Source organism: Bidens hawaiensis, unplaced genomic scaffold (genome assembly GCF_021521415.1).
Source record: "Bidens hawaiensis isolate Kalapana, Puna unplaced genomic scaffold, B.hawaiensis_p1.1 tig00069130_1, whole genome shotgun sequence".
NCBI lineage: Eukaryota > Viridiplantae > Streptophyta > Magnoliopsida > Asterales > Asteraceae > Bidens > Bidens hawaiensis.
Genome location: NW_027502205.1, coordinates 12,026 through 28,364, shown reverse-complemented (window position 1 = coordinate 28,364; position 16,339 = coordinate 12,026). Strand labels below are relative to the sequence as shown.

Below are 16,339 nucleotides of genomic sequence, written 5' to 3'. Positions count from 1 at the left end.
AATAAATTAAATGTTATAACCCGATTTAAAAGTTATATGGTTTTAATGTGACCCAAGACCTGTTTATTTCTTTTACTATAAAATTGGTTTTTTAATTATAAATAATAGTTATGAAAGTTAACAACATACTTATGGTTTGATGAGACCCAAGACTCATTTATTTTTTTTACTATCAAATTGGTTTTTTAATTTAAAATAAATAAGATATTAATTTTTAGTATATCCTATTTTATAGGATTTTTACATCAATAATTTGGTGAAAATAATTTTTAATTTAATGAGATGTTATAACCCGTTTAAGGAATATCTGGGTTTGGTAAGACCATACCCATGAATTCGGGTCAAATGCATGAGAAACCTTCATTTAAAAATCAAGCAAATCTGGTGACTCCAAAAAAAGGGGAGCGACCACATCGCGACACCTAAGATTTTTTGGTTTTCGTTTATATATATTATAGAAAGATAGCCAAATACTTAAAATACACCATGAAACTCGTCTTTTGTTAAAATTAAAAAAAATATATTTGAATTCTTGTAATTTAATTACTATATCAATGTTTCTATTATTTAATTTTATTTCCTTTTTTTTACTTTTACCTTTCCCTTTTTTGTTATACAACACAAATCTTATCACGGATCCTAACGTTGATCTTTAATTCACATTTAATAAATCGGTTATTTGGGTTTGTATCATTTAAGAACTTTAAAATAGTTAAGAAATAAGAACTCTTAGAAACTCTAAACAACCAAACATTTTTTAATTTTTTTATATATTAACATTATTTACGAGTAGTTTTATCATATTTTATATAAAAAAATTTATTACATATGTTAATCACAAGTTTACATATGTGTAAAATTTATGTATAACAAATTTACATAGGTGTAAAACAAAACATAGATATGTATAAAAACTACTTTTCAAAATTATAATCGTAAATATAGATATACAAAAAATAATAAAACTACACTCAAATAACATTAACATACAAATTTTTTTATAAAAAACGTTAGTTTAACAGTTCTTAAATAATTTAACAATTATGTAATGATACTCATTCTCAGTTATTTTATATATATATGTGAGGTATAAAAGCATTCATATGAAGCCCCCATATCTATCTTTATAATTTTACTAAAGTAAAGCATTTTGTGCATTTAATAACAAAGTTTGGACATGCTTTATTTCAAAAAAATAAAATGGCATTTAAGTTGGGAACAACAAAAGTAAAATCAATAATAATAAAATATAATTAATATAAAAACTAGATGAACCTAAAAAAAAGCATGCATGTTATCAAGTATACTAAAAATATTTGAGTTTAAAAAACCGCTAAAAAACTAACAAATTTAAATTCCCTAATTTTTCTTTCCTATTTATTAAATTATTTACAATTTAATCTTAAGTATTTATTTATTATAGCCAAATGTCTAAAATACACCATGAACTTTGCTTTAGTTAAAATTATAAAAAAAAATGTTTTGAATTCTATAAACAATAATAAAACTGAAAATTACATATAAAAATATGAGTGTATATAAAAACTGAAAATTATACATTAAAGTTCGATCCAATTAATCCCGATTAATTGATAGTCCATCCATACCCCACCACTTGACTAGCGACCAACAATTTTTACAACATTGGCTAAATGTCTAAAATACACCATGAACCTTGTATTTAGTTAAAAGTATCAAAATTTAATGGGATTTTCACATATATTTTTTCCCAGTTGTTTACCGCTTAACCAGTTCGATTATACCCAAAGCCGGTTATAGAGGTTAGGGTTTTTGCACTTGAAAACTGGTAGTACCCAACCCGATTAACCAGTTAGTTGACCGTTGATCACTAACCGGTTAACGGTATGTACAAGTCTAGTTAGGACCAGCCCTTTAAAATAAAAACCAAACAGTTATCTGTATAGTTGTATGTGTTATAATCAGTTCACAAGGGGGTGTGTAATTGTGTAAACCAAATGGTTAGGTTCAAGAACAGGTTTGGCCTCAAACTGAAAACACCATTTTACATCAGTCACAGATCTTAACAAAACACAAACAATAATCCATGCTACAAAACATAATTATTCAAACTCATAAACAACCTCTCATAATCATTAATCAATTCTCCTTAACCTCACCGCAATCTTCAATAACAACCTTTGAAGAGCACGACCCGCTATCAGATCCAACCGCCTCCATCTCTTTCACAACACTATACCCCTCAACAACCTTACCAAACACCACATGCTTCCCATCCAGCCACGAAGTGTTAGCGGTGCATATAAAGAACTGCGACCCGTTAGTGTTCGGGCCCGCATTAGCCATCGAAAGAGTCCCAGGCCCCATGTGCTTCAGTTTAAAGTTCTCATCAGCAAACTTTGCACCATAGATTGACTCGCCCCCGGTTCCGTTACCCCTCGTGAAATCCCCTCCTTGGCACATGAAATTCGGGATGATTCGGTGGAATGCTGACCCTTTGTAGTGTAACGGCTTCCCGGAAATCCCGATCCCCTTTTCACCTGTGCAAAGAGCACGGAAATTTTCTGCGGTTTTTGGGGTGACATCAGCGAATAGTTCCATGACAACTCGGCCCGCTTTCTTTGTTCCGACAAGTATGTCAAAGAAAACTTTTGGGTTGGCCATTTTTGTAAGCTAATCTGCAAATTTGATGTAAGGTTGCCGGTTAGTCATATAATTAATCTAAACATACTGAATATCCTAACATCTAACAATCACTAAATCACAAAAAATACTAATCCAAGATCCAAATACTACAAGCAAATGTCATAACTAATAAGAGTATTGTCACTGATGGTTTCAACAGCATTGCTTTTAGGGTAAGGATAAAGTAGAAATGTGTTTATCGAGTAAATGGTACGCAGCGAATAGCAAAATCCACGAGGTGCCAAAAGTTTATAAATCATATCTAGCTATAACTTATAAGAGCATAGGGAGTCCTACACATTGTACCATTTTCCTCATTTTATCTGGATTGACACACCAACGCCACGTCATCTTTTTCCTTCTTTTCCTGGTATTTTCCCATTTTCCCCAAACATCATGCATAGTTGTCAAAAGCGGTATTCAAGATTTTTTTTTTAATTTTTTTAATATCAAAAATTGTAAAAACATTTTTTTTAGAACCGTAAAAGCTTATTTTCTGAATAAAAACCCTAATTATTTCCTTAAAAAATTTATACTACCTTACTGCTAAACACAAAATAGCGGGAACTATTTCATTGCCATCGCGACGTAGCATATAGGTAGGCCGTCGCTATTGACGATATTCGCTATTGACAACTATGACATCATGGTTTCATTCCACTTCTTCCCATTTCTTCCAAACGAGTACACCACACACAAAAATCATCCAAAAGAAAGGCGGAGTTATCCCCGGATTCCGTGGAAAATCATCTGGGAGAAACCTGGGGGATGATGGTGTTCCCATCTTAGGCTGTTCAAAAAAACTCAAGGCCCGTATCTCGACTCGTAGCTCGCTCGATGAAAGCTCGAATAAATCTAGCTAAAAAAATTTGATTTCAAACGACCTGAGCCGAGCTGGCACATTTTTGTAACCAAGCTAAAGCTCAGCTCGGCTCGTTGGCTAGATCTTAAGCTCGTTAAACTTCGAGCTCATGCTCAAGCTGAGCCGAGCTGCCACGTTTAATTTCGAGATCGAGCTTGAACTCACGCCGGCTCGACTCTTTTACAGCCCACTCAGCATGCTGTAAGTAGCTTAATTTTTAGTATAACTAAAGTAAAGCCTCTACTTTGTATACCTAGAGTAAATATAAATGTAGTTATAATCAGTGTAACTGTTAGTATAACTATAGTAATTACTTATTGGGCATAATTTCATAGCCCAAATTTTACAAATTTTGGGGATAATCGATTGAAAATCATAATCAGTATACTCTAAGGCGTTATAATCAGTTTAAACGCACATCCAAACACTACTGCAAGTATAAATTGCGCACACATCCAAACATGAAAGCACAAATTACAGAACTGGCAGATTCAAATTCGCACAATATGTGTTCAAATTGACAGATTCAAACAGGGTAATCGAAAGATAAGAGTATTATACCTTTTATGGCGATTGAATTGGAAAATGCCTCAGCAAGAAATAAGTGGCGTGGGTTTTTATTAGGGTTTTAGCTTTCTATATGTTTACTGTATCACCCCCTTTTAGTTTAATGTATCACCCTATTCTACCTTTTACTTCTCTCATTCGCCAAATGTATTTCGTTCTAGAGCATTCATGTTGGAGCCTCCGTATACAAAGAAATTTTTGTTTACTTCTTAAAAAACTTTTACACTCAACTCTCCGTCTCTATCTATATCATAATCATTAGGGGTGTTCTTCGGGTTCGTTTTTTGGGTTTCGGGTTTTTCGGGTCGGGTTCTTCGGGTTTCAAAGTTTTAAATCTTGACCCGAAACCCAACCCGAATCTCTCACGGGTTTTTCGGGTTCGGGTAATTCGGGTTCGGATTTTTTCGGGTTAGGTTAATCGGGTTTCGAGTATTCTAGAATACAAACCAAAAAACAAAAAAAAATGCTAAAATTAAAACAACATATTATTCTTTGCTCGTAAGCAAATAATCAAATAATAAACTAGCATAACTTGATAAAGCAATTCAAAATAAGAGTAAAACCAACTTGAACCATAATCGTCTTCTATCGGGCATGATTTGATTGTTCGATAAACGGTTGCTATTAGTAATAAACTAAAAACATAAATTAACAATAAACAATGGATCTATAATAGTTGTAATGACAACAATCGATTAGGACCAATTTCTGATAACGTTAGTGGCTAATACTAAGTCTATTATACCTAAAAATATATTTAATTCCAAAACTAAAAAGTTTATTCGGGTTGACCCGAAACTTATAAATCAAACCCCAGAACCAACCCGAATTACTTCGGTTCGGGTTCGGGTTAGTCTTTTCTTGGGTTCGGGTTTTTTGGGTCGGGTTAGTTCGGGTTCGGGTACGTGTTTTCTCGGGTCGGGTTTTGGGTTTTGGGTAAAAGTGACAGCCCTAATACTCATAAACAATTCGTTTGTTAACTTTTTTTTATTAATATAGTCACAAACAAAACATAGAGGGTTAAATATGAGTATGTATGTATAGAGGCGCACTTTAGTTCTTTATAAACTTTTATTTATTACAGAGATTCCAGTGTAGTCGTGTTTTAGTTGTTTTATTTATTATGTTCTCTATATTGTATAGAAAAGATAGATATAGAAAATTCGATGTGAATGTTTTAGAGCATTCCTTACGTGTCCTTCATATTATCGTCATATCGTGAGTGAGTTCTTTGTATTATATAGAATAGTTGTAAGTAATTGTGAGTAAAAGTTATAAAGGAACTTTTGTTCATAAATATGGGAAAACGTTGTTCACACTCTATAATTTTTTAATGTGGTTGTGAGTGAATGAGAGAGAAAATGTCACACGTAACGACTTACTTCTTCTCCCATTTATGCGGTGAATACCGGCACCAGTGTGGGAAGTTCATAAGTATAAAGGTAAAGTTATCAACACATTGTGAAAGGAGAATCATTTCCATTAGAAGTGGCTCTAGGCCTTTTCTTTACAAGTTTGGAATTGATCTACATATAACATTTGCGTAATTGAGCTCCATTCCATGTTCTTGGGATGGGAGTGCCATCGAGCCTTTCGAGCCGGTATGAGCCCTTTCCCGGGACTTCTTTGATAATGTATGGCCCTTCCCAGACCGGGGCCAGCTTTCCTGGGCGTTCTTGGTTCGAAGCCTCGTTGTTACGCAGTATGTAGTCTCCTACATTGAAGTTGCAGAGTTTTACCCGCGTGTTGTAGTACTTTTGCATTTGTCGCTTGTAGTTCTCTTCACGCACTGCGGCTAAGTCTCTGCGTTCCTCGGTCAGCATAAGATCCAACCGTCTTTCCGCATCATTGTCTTCTGGCTGAATCAAGATCCTTGGTGAGGGTAAACCAATTTCGACCGGGACCATGGCTTCCGTGCCATAAGTGAGGCTGAACGGGGTTTCTCCCGTACTGGCCTTCTTCAGCGTTCTGTTTGCCCAAAGGACGTGCGGAAGCTCGTCCACCCAGCCGGATCTGTGTTCCAAGAGTCTTTTCTTGATGCCTTCGACGATGCTCTTGTTTGCTCTTTCCACCTCACCATTACCTTGCGGGTGTGCCACTGAGGTAAAGGTGTGGGTGATTTGAAGTTCTTTCAGCCACTGTTGTAGCTTCTTGTCAGCAAAGTTGGTGCCGTTATCGCTCACCAAATTCTGTGGAAGTCCAAAACGACAAATAATAAATTCCCAAATAAATTTTTTGATATGTTTTGCGGTTGTTTGGGCTAAGGGTTTTGCTTCTATCCACTTGGTGAAGTAGTCGATGGCTACCACTAGGAACTGAACATTTCCTGCTGCTGTAGGAAATGGGCCTGTCACATCGATGGCCCACTTCTGAAATGGCCATGAAGAAGTGACTGGAACAAGTTCATTCTTCGGGCGGTGCGTGTTGGGTGCGTAAAGCTGGCAAGACCTGCATTTTCTGATGTATGCCAGTGCATCCGTATGCATCCCCGGCCAAAAGTATCCCGCGTTGTTTAGCTTAGCTACAACAGCGCGGGGACCTGCGTGTACTCCACAGATGCCCTCGTGTACTTCCCTTAGGAGGTAGTCAACATCTTGGTTGTCCACGCATCTTAAGAGTGGGCCAAGAAAGTTACGTCTGTAAAGGATGTCATCGATGAGTTGATAATTCAGTGCTTTACAGCGTAGTTTTCTTGCCTGTGTTTTGGATTCTGGGAGTGTACCTGCTGCAAGGTATTTTATTATTGGTGTCATCCACGTTTCCGTGCCGGTTTGGATGACACAAATTTCCTTGTGCGGGACCGAAGGTGTCTCGAGGAGTTCAATGCGGATATCCTTTCCTAAGTGGGTGAAGGCTAATGATGCAAGCTTGCTTAACGCATCCGCAGATTTGTTTTCACTTCGCTTGACGTGTATGACTTTGCAGTCATTGAAATCGCGCATAAGGGATTTTGCTTGTGCGAGGTACAGGGCCATTGTGTCGTTCACGGCCGTGTACGTCCCGTTGATTTGATTGGCTACTAACATGGAATCCACGTGGGCTTCCAAGTTTTTCACTCCCATCTTACGCGCAATTCTCAGCCTAGCCAAGAATGCCTCATACTCGGCTTCGTTATTCGTACTTGGAAAATCCAGTCGAATAGCGTAAGTGTATTCTTGGCCTGCTGGGTTGGTTAGTTTCAGCCCTGCGCCTGAACCCTCGTTATTGGCTGCCCCATAAGTGTAGAGTCGCCAGACATCATTGATGTCTTGTGCTGGAGAGGGTTGAGCCTCTTCCTGGCACTCTTTCTCCCGCGATGCAGGCACTTCTGCAATAAAGTCGGCCAGAACCTGGCCTTTTATGGCTGGTCTTGGCTTATACTTTATCGCGTATTCTCCCAACTCAATTGCCCATTTGGCTAGGCGTCCCGATAACTCGGGTTTGCCTAGAACGTTTGCAAGTTTGAAGTTGGAGAGAATGGTGATTGGGTGACCCTGGAAATATCGTCTTAACCTGCGTGAAGCGTGTATAAGTGCTAAGACTAATTTTTCGAGGGTAGAGTACCGGGTTTCTACGTCTGTTAGGATACGGCTGACATAATAGATTGGCATCTGGATGCCTTTTCGCTCTACTAGCAGGACTGCCCCGGTTGCTCTATCTGTTGCGGAAAGGTATAGGATTAATTCTTCTCCCGCTTCTGGTGCTGTGAGTGTTGGGAGTTCGATCAAGCGTGACCGAATCTCCTGAAAAGCTGCTTCCGCTTCTGGTGTCCAACGGAAGTGCGTTTTCTTTAAACAGTTTCTCAACGTTGACACGAAAGGAAACGACTTATCCGCGTGGTTTGCCAAAAAGCGATTAAGTGCCACTAGTCGTCCATTCAGCGTCTGAGCCTGTTTGATGGTAGTAGGTGATTCCATTTTGATAATGGCTTCGAGCTTTTCAGGGTTCGCTCTGAAGCCATCTTTAGTGACGATGACCCCCAAGAACTTCCCTTCTTCTACTCCAAAGGCACATTTGCTCGGGTTGAGCTTCATGTTTATCTTCCTGAGCGTGTTGAAAGTCTCTTCGATGTCTTTCAACATCGCTTCTGGGTCAGGGCTTTTGATGACCAAGTCATCCATGTAGACTTCCAAGTTCCTCCCAATTTGGGTATGAAACTGGTTGTCCATCAGGCGTTGGTATGTGGACCCGGCATTCTTAAGTCCGAATGGCATCATTTGGTAACAAAATGTGCCATCGGGCGTCCGAAAAGCGGTTTTGTCCTGATCATCAACGGCCATGTGTATTTGATGGTACCCCTTATACGCGTCCAGGAAGCATTTAAGGCGGAATGGTGCCAACGAGTCCACCTTAAGATCAATTTCGGGTAACGGATAACAATCTTTGGGGCATGCTTTGTTCAAGTCCTTGAAATCTATGCACATGCGCCATTGTTTGTTATTCTTCGGTACCATAACGGGATTTACAACCCAAGTTTGATATCTACTAACGCGTACGATGCCTGCGTCAAGGAGTTCCTTGACTTGGGTTCTACACGCGTTAGTTTGTTCTGGCCCCATTACTCTGCGCTTTTGTACGATCGGCGTAACAGCCGGATCGCATTTGAGCTTATGCTCTGCCTTACTTCGGGGTACACCAGTCATGTCAGCTGGTGTCCACGCGAAGATGTCAGCGTTTTTTTGTAATAAGCGCTTGAGTAAGGTGCGTGTAGGATCAACAATTGTTGGGCCAATGGAAACGGCCTGGTCAGGGTACTTGCCGTTGAAGGCCCATCTTTCTGGTTCGGTGATGGTTGGTTTAGCCATCTTTGGTTTGGGTTTAGATGAGACAGATGCGATGCATACCTGGGGAATGCCGGTGATCATCGCTACACCCTCAGCTGTTGGCCATCCCATCATGCCGTGGACTGAGGATACCACGGCGTTGAATCTTGCCATCCCGTCTCTCCCGAAGAGAATGTCGTATGTGTGGTGTGGCTTCCTCATCACGACAAAGTCCACATCTTCTGTGCGGGAGTGTTTCCCATCTGTAAGAGTGACGGGGAAAGATAGGATTCCCAGGGGGGTGTTTGTGCTGCCATCAAACCCTTCCATCGAGGCGCAGATCGTTTCCAGGCGTTCCTTGTCTTCGTCATCTAGCTTGTCGAAGAACTGCCTGTACATCACCGTTGACGAGGCGCCGTTGTCAGCAAGAGTGCGAGAAGTAATGTAGTGCCCCAGCTGGCTTTTGATGACGATAGGGCCTTCTTTGCTGGGTCCTCCTGGCACTCGCGGGAAGCGCACCTCAGCTTCCTTCCACGCACATGGTTCTGGCGTTCGCCTTTTTCTTCCTCTGATGTTACCATGAACCATGTTGATGCAGATGTCCACGGGCTTTCGTCCGTTGCCTCGGTACCGGTTGTCGTTCCTTCCACCCTTCTTGATTGATGCCACCAGGTGTGACAGTCTTCCATCCTTGACGAATGCTTCAACAATATCCTTCAAGGATGTGCACTCTTCTGTACCATGACCTTTTGTCCCGTGGAAGTCACAGGATTTGCTCTGATCCGCATTAGGTCGCTGTCGGATCATCGGAGGTTTTGGCCATGGTAGCTTTTCAGTGGCAAATATCTCCGTGACGCTTTTGGTGAGTGGCGTCCACCGGTGCTTTTGGCTTGAAGGGTGTGTGTGACTTCTTCCGCCAACAAGAGGGTGGGAGCTGGATGAGGTGTCAAAGTTTACCCTTGACTGCCAGATACCTAGCTTCCTCTTTTTGTTCTGCCGGGCGATCCGAACATTGTTCTCTCTTGTCCTCTGCGTGTAGAGGTGTGTACTATGGGGAAGATCCCTTCCCAGTTGCTTCTCCGTCTCGGCAAAGCGCTTGGCCGCCGTCATGATGGCATCCCATGTTGATGGCATGCCATCCTTACCCGTCAATGTGCGGATAAGCTCTGGGTATTCGGCGCCATGGATGAAAGCGGCGCGAACCAGATCTTCACTTATGTTGCCGAGACTTAGCTTTTTGGAGTTGAAGCGGGTAATGAAGTCTAGTAAAGATTCATCCTCCTCTCTAACGCAGTTGAGGATCGTCCACTGCTCTTCAGTGTATTTCCTCTGTTGGCTGAAGTGCTGGCTGAACTTGTTCTGAAAGTCCGCCCAGTCATATATGTGGTGGACCGGTAAACGATTGAACCATGCCCTGGCCGCTCCAACCAGAGTCATCTGGAACATATAACACCACGTGGGTTCCGTCCAGTTACTGACGGTTGCCCCCGCAATGAATCTGTTCAAGTGGTCGTCTGGGTCGGATAGACCATCATAAGTGCCAATGTTGGACATTTGTTTGGCACTTCTCGGGGCGATTGCTTCCGCAATGTCCCTTGCGAACTTCGACTTTCCTGCATTTGTAGCAGTTGGCCTAAAAGTTTTGGAGAAGTCACGCGGGTTTCTCTCCGCATTCGTTGGTTTAAAAGCTTCCCCAAAATTCCTTTTCGGCTGGGAGTCCGTTTCCTTACGCTTCCCTTTCGCCTTATGGCGAGGGTTTGCGTCGGTATCGGATTATTCCCTCTCGTCGTCTGAGTACTCGCCCTCGCTGTTCATAATGAGATGTTGGCGAGTACTGCCGAATTCGTCAGCCTGTTGAACTGAACGCAAGCGTTCATCCAATTCAGCTTGGAACTCTCTCTGACGTGCTTCGGCCCACGCCTTCACTTGATCTAGTGTTTGGCGAGGGACCCTCGTTCGTTTTTCCAACTGGGCATCGGTGAACCCCAGTGGAATATTTACTGCACTTGCCCCGGCTTGGGTAGTCGGGGTAGTGTTCGTAAGAATTGTATAACCGCCGGTGTTCCCCTCAGTTGCTGGGGTTGTGGTTACCGGGGTTTCTTGGTCGGTTACTGGCCTTAGGACCGGAGTAACGTTAACCATTTCTTCAGAAATTTTGAAAAAACTAAATTAGTTCTAGCTTTTATGCACGGATGGCGCCAATGAAGAAACACTAAGTGAACCCACGGGCAGATTATAGATAATCTGGGGGTTAAGTAATGTTTCCCACGAGGATGAGGTCCAGCAGAGAAGGTTGTTCTTATGGAGACCTGCAAAACAGACACCGTAAGCTCGTCACTGAGAAGGGGGGGGGGTTCCTCCTTGTGACCACCCTCCGGCGTGAGAATCAGACTAGATTGCTCTGAATATAAGTGTATATTAAGAGATTGCTAGATAAGATTGAGATATCAGATGATGTCATTACCATTCCAAGGTGTTGGAGTATTTATAGCCGAAGGTAGGTTTCCTAGAAGGTACAGCCGGCTGAATAGTAATCCTGTTCCACCAACAGTGGACTACGCACAGGCCTTGCTGGTTGGTGGATAGGCTACGGCCAACAGTAAAGGTCGGCTGTATACTGTTCCTTTACTGCCGGCTACGCACTGTTCCACCAACTGTAGGCTGCGCACGTCCCATCGTAAGGGTTGGTGAGTAGACAGCAGCTAATAGTGACAAGCAGTACTAGAGGGTGCTCCTCCTCGTATTGTTGTCGGTGAGCTGTCACCCTGTGATTGGTTCATGGGCTGCTCTGGTCAAATTGTCTGTTCCGCCCATACCTTAGTAGGTATAGTACGAAAGACCTTCCAAAAGCATACGGACTGGCTCATTTAGGCGGGAGTATTCCCGCCTTGCTCATTCCTTCATGTGACTACTGAAGTGGCTAATGCCTTGTGCGTGTAGCCTTGCTGTTAGTGCGGGTAGCCTTCCCTGATGGCTTGTATCCGCAGCTGCGGGAACAGGCGGGGTACTTCACCATTGGGAGGCTTTCCCTGCGGGTACAGCTGGCGTACTGCGCGTAAGGTTCATTGAGCATGGTGGGTCATGCTGGAGCATTTGGTCATTGCGCAGACGTCCCTGTTCAAGGTGAGTCTTGCGGGTCCAACTGGGCTCTGCCGGGACCTACCTCTTCAGGCCCTGATGTTGGTGTGGTGCATGCTTGGATTTATATATATAGGGGGAGGCAAATGAATAAGGACGTAAACATGTTTTCCACAACGCACACCTATAGGTTGAAAAAACTATATTACTGAACTTCGTTATGACTGAATTGGTCAAATCCAAGAACAACTATTGCATGAATTCATACCTATAGGTTGAAAAAGGTAGCTAGGATCCTTCTTAGATATTTCCATGTAATGGTCGGTTGTATACATGCCGAGCTAACCTAAACTTTCAAGTTTGTCAAATCATGAGATGAATCAACTTATTAATTGTAAGATTTTCACAAATCAAGTATCCAGCGTTCTGTTTTGGCCCATATAAGTTAGTTATAATGTATTGAAGAATAAATTACACAAATAATCTTTTTTCCTTAGGTCATATTTTATCTTCAAGGTTTATGTTTAAAATTTAGTTGGGCTAGATGTTCATGACCGTTCACTTGTTTGATAAAAGTTTAATGTACAAGCATGAGCAAGAAATGTTCAATTAGGTATTTGGTTAGTCCACAGCCCTTAGTTACCGGGGTATTAGCACAAACAAAACAAGAACTTAATTTGTGAAATAATTTATATTTAATTTTTATACAAGTATACAACATGAGAATAGACATTGTCCAATTTGGCGGCAAAATTGTCCCAAGTAGTCTATGTCACCATGTCAGTGTCCACTATAGACTCGAGTTTAACTCATTAGAACACCTTACTACCACTAAGTCTATAAGCCCTTGGTGGTAGAAATATAATATATAATTATCATTACGTTTGTTGACAAACAATGGCGGAGGGCCACAATTATATGTATATTTATAATAGATATATTTCAGTCAAAGACATTTTAAAATTATAAATTAAAAATAAGAGGAAATTAGAACAGTTTAAGATGAAAATTCTAAATCCCCCTTGTCTGAATATCCGATTAATCATTTGTTGACTTTTCAAGCTTAAATATTCAAACTACTGCTGAAAATGACTAAGATCATGAGTTGCCTTGAATCTAATCTATCTAAAGAAAGATTAGAAACCACGGTTAGAAGGATCAAGATCCCGTAGATTAGACATGTCACATATGTTTCCTTGAATGTTACGAGTTTATAACCAGTCCAACTACATGCACACATATAATAATATCACAAGCCTTACATGAATTTCCATACATTTAAATTTCCCCTCAAACAACAAATATTACCATTAAACAACATACAACATGAATGACGACGACACATCATCGTTATTGGTATTATAGCTAGCATACATAGTTGCAATAGATTACTCGATCCAAACATATGTCCTCTTAAACATATCTATGATGTACGCCGGTCAACCCAACCTTATGGTCTCTGTAGGCGATGGCAATCATCTTTTTGTCCCGGTGGTTTCCAGCCCTTGTAACAATTGCCCCTACCCCGCGACGTAGGTATCCCTTTAAGTTTGTTCAAAAGTCAAAAGTAAAAACAAAAGAAATTAATATAATCAACATACATTCAAATACATATTAGTAGTATGAATATATATATTTATGAATATATACATTCAGAGGGGGAACATGCTATGTTTAAGATTGCCAAAGCCAGGGAGCGTAGAAGGCAAGATCTAGGACCGGTGAAGTTCATAAAGGATACAGATGGGCATGTACTGGTCAAGGAGCAGGACATCAAGCTAAGATGGCAAACCTACTTCCACGATCTTTTTAACAATGGGAGAGCTTACCAAGAAGAACATGACAACACAAACTTTCAACGACAACAATCGAATAACTGCTACTGCCGACGGATCACACGAGAAGAGGTGAATGATGCACTTAGAGGATGGGAAGGTCTAAGGCGGTTGGCCCAGACAACATACCCTCTGGGCAAGCCTGACCCTACCTTTCGCATTTATTTTGTTCATAAGTCGGAGTAAACACAAATGAAAATGATATAATCAATGTACATACATTCAAAATTTCAAATACATATTAGTATGTATATATATACGTCTAGAGTTAAATTCAAGTGAGAATACTCCATTTCTACGAGAATAAATCCCACGTGACATGATGTATTCAGGGTCGGTTCTGAGAAATCAAAAAAAAAAAAAAAAAGAGGCCGAAGGCAAAAAAAATTTTGGTCCTTAAGTAAAAAGAGTGTTTTGTTGGGTTTAAACAATTTATTTTTTATATGGTTATAATTTGGGTTGTGTAAAAAACTTTTTTTTATATAAAAATAGAATTAAACATGCCTCAAATGAGACTAGAACACATAACCTTTGGATTGAGAGTAATACTCTTTTGCCACTAGACTAAGCTAATAGTTACTTTATTTAGTTTGAACATTAAATATACATATTGTTTTAATAAAAATACATATAAATTCTTTTAAAAAAAAAATATTCGGGCCTAGCGGGGTGTCGGGTCTGTGACCGTCAAGTTGCCGGCCACACCTTATGATCGGCCCTGGGTTTATTCATTTAAAACTCTTGTTCTAGAAAATATAATGTCCTCAAATGATCCCAAATATATAGGATACCAACGGGACGAGTTTATCCTAGTCCTATACCATGTTGTAAATCTTGTCACATACCCAACCCGATGAGCCAGACTAGTCGGGTACCTGATTAAACGTTACCAACGGTTAACGTGCATACCCGTTAGTTTTAATTTGTTAAAATTACATATATCTTTGGTTTGCAAGTACAGAAGTACATACCAGCGCGTTGTGGAAAGTTGTGACCAAGCAGGTTTCTTGCTTCTGATGAAATCAAGACAAGTGTAAAAATTACCGCTAAGAACAAGGTAACAATATTATTGAACTTCATTTTCAGAAACTGCATGTACGTGTTCTGGCCCTGATGTTGGTGTGGTGCATGCTTGGATTTATATATATAGGGGGAGGCAAATGAATAAGGACGTAAACATGTTTTCCACAACGCACACCTATAGGTTGAAAAAACTATATTACTGAACTTCGTTATGACTGAATTGGTCAAATCCAAGAACAACTATTGCATGAATTCATACCTATAGGTTGAAAAAGGTAGCTAGGATCCTTCTTAGATATTTCCATGTAATGGTCGGTTGTATACATGCCGAGCTAACCTAAACTTTCAAGTTTGTCAAATCATGAGATGAATCAACTTATTAATTGTAAGATTTTCACAAATCAAGTATCCAGCGTTCTGTTTTGGCCCATATAAGTTAGTTATAATGTATTGAAGAATAAATTACACAAATAATCTTTTTTCCTTAGGTCATATTTTATCTTCAAGGTTTATGTTTAAAATTTAGTTGGGCTAGATGTTCATGACCGTTCACTTGTTTGATAAAAGTTTAATGTACAAGCATGAGCAAGAAATGTTCAATTAGGTATTTGGTTAGTCCACAGCCCTTAGTTACCGGGGTATTAGCACAAACAAAACAAGAACTTAATTTGTGAAATAATTTATATTTAATTTTTATACAAGTATACAACATGAGAATAGACATTGTCCAATTTGGCGGCAAAATTGTCCCAAGTAGTCTATGTCACCATGTCAGTGTCCACTATAGACTCGAGTTTAACTCATTAGAACACCTTACTACCACTAAGTCTATAAGCCCTTGGTGGTAGAAATATAATATATAATTATCATTACGTTTGTTGACAAACAATGGCGGAGGGCCACAATTAGGCTGAGGGGTGTGGAGCGCGAGAGGGGGCGCGTGAGGCCATCCGCTCGCGCCCCGGGGCGCGAGCACCACACCACCGAGGCGCGAGAGGGGCGCGAGAGGGGCGCGAGCGCGGATTTCCAGGCAGGCGCAAGGGGTCTCGCGGCTGGGAATGCGCGTGAGGGAGCCTGGGAATGCGTAAATAGAGCCGTTGGGCTCTTTATGTTTATTAAAAAAAAAATTTTTTTTTCTCTATAAAACCAATATCACATACCACCCAAAACCAATATCACATACCAATATCACATACCACACCCAAAACCCAAAATCACCCCATCTTTCAAACCTTTTTTTAAAAACATGGCTGGAAATTGGTACCAAAACCTAGATTCAGATTACAGTTACGACGATTTCTGGTCGGCACCGGACCAACCGATGTTTTATTCGGGGTCGCAACAATCATCCGGCTTTCAACCATCCAACATACAACCGTCTCCTAACTTTGTTGTTCCGGAGACACAAGAACCAGAAGGTGAAGCTGCGGGACAAAGAAGACGCGTCCACCGGAAAAAACAAGTTGCAACGGACGGGTCGGGTTCGGCTTCGACTGGAAGGACGAAACGGAAAACCACTCCGTGGTCATCGGATGAGAAGGAAGCCCTGTGTCGGGCTTGGATAGTCA

The 16,339-nt window shown here is 40.6% G+C and overlaps 1 pseudogene across 1 annotated transcript; it reads right to left on the bottom strand.

Annotated features, from left to right (window-relative positions):
• Positions 1-1,940: 1,940 nt before the first annotated feature.
• On the bottom strand, positions 1,941-4,168 carry LOC143605348 (peptidyl-prolyl cis-trans isomerase CYP19-3 pseudogene; annotated as a pseudogene). The gene is made up of 2 exons (XR_013148505.1): positions 4,088-4,168; positions 1,941-2,657 (listed from the first exon to the last, which is right to left on the bottom strand). The product of XR_013148505.1 is annotated as a peptidyl-prolyl cis-trans isomerase CYP19-3 pseudogene (transcript).
• Between the last annotated feature and the right edge of the window lie 12,171 nt (positions 4,169-16,339).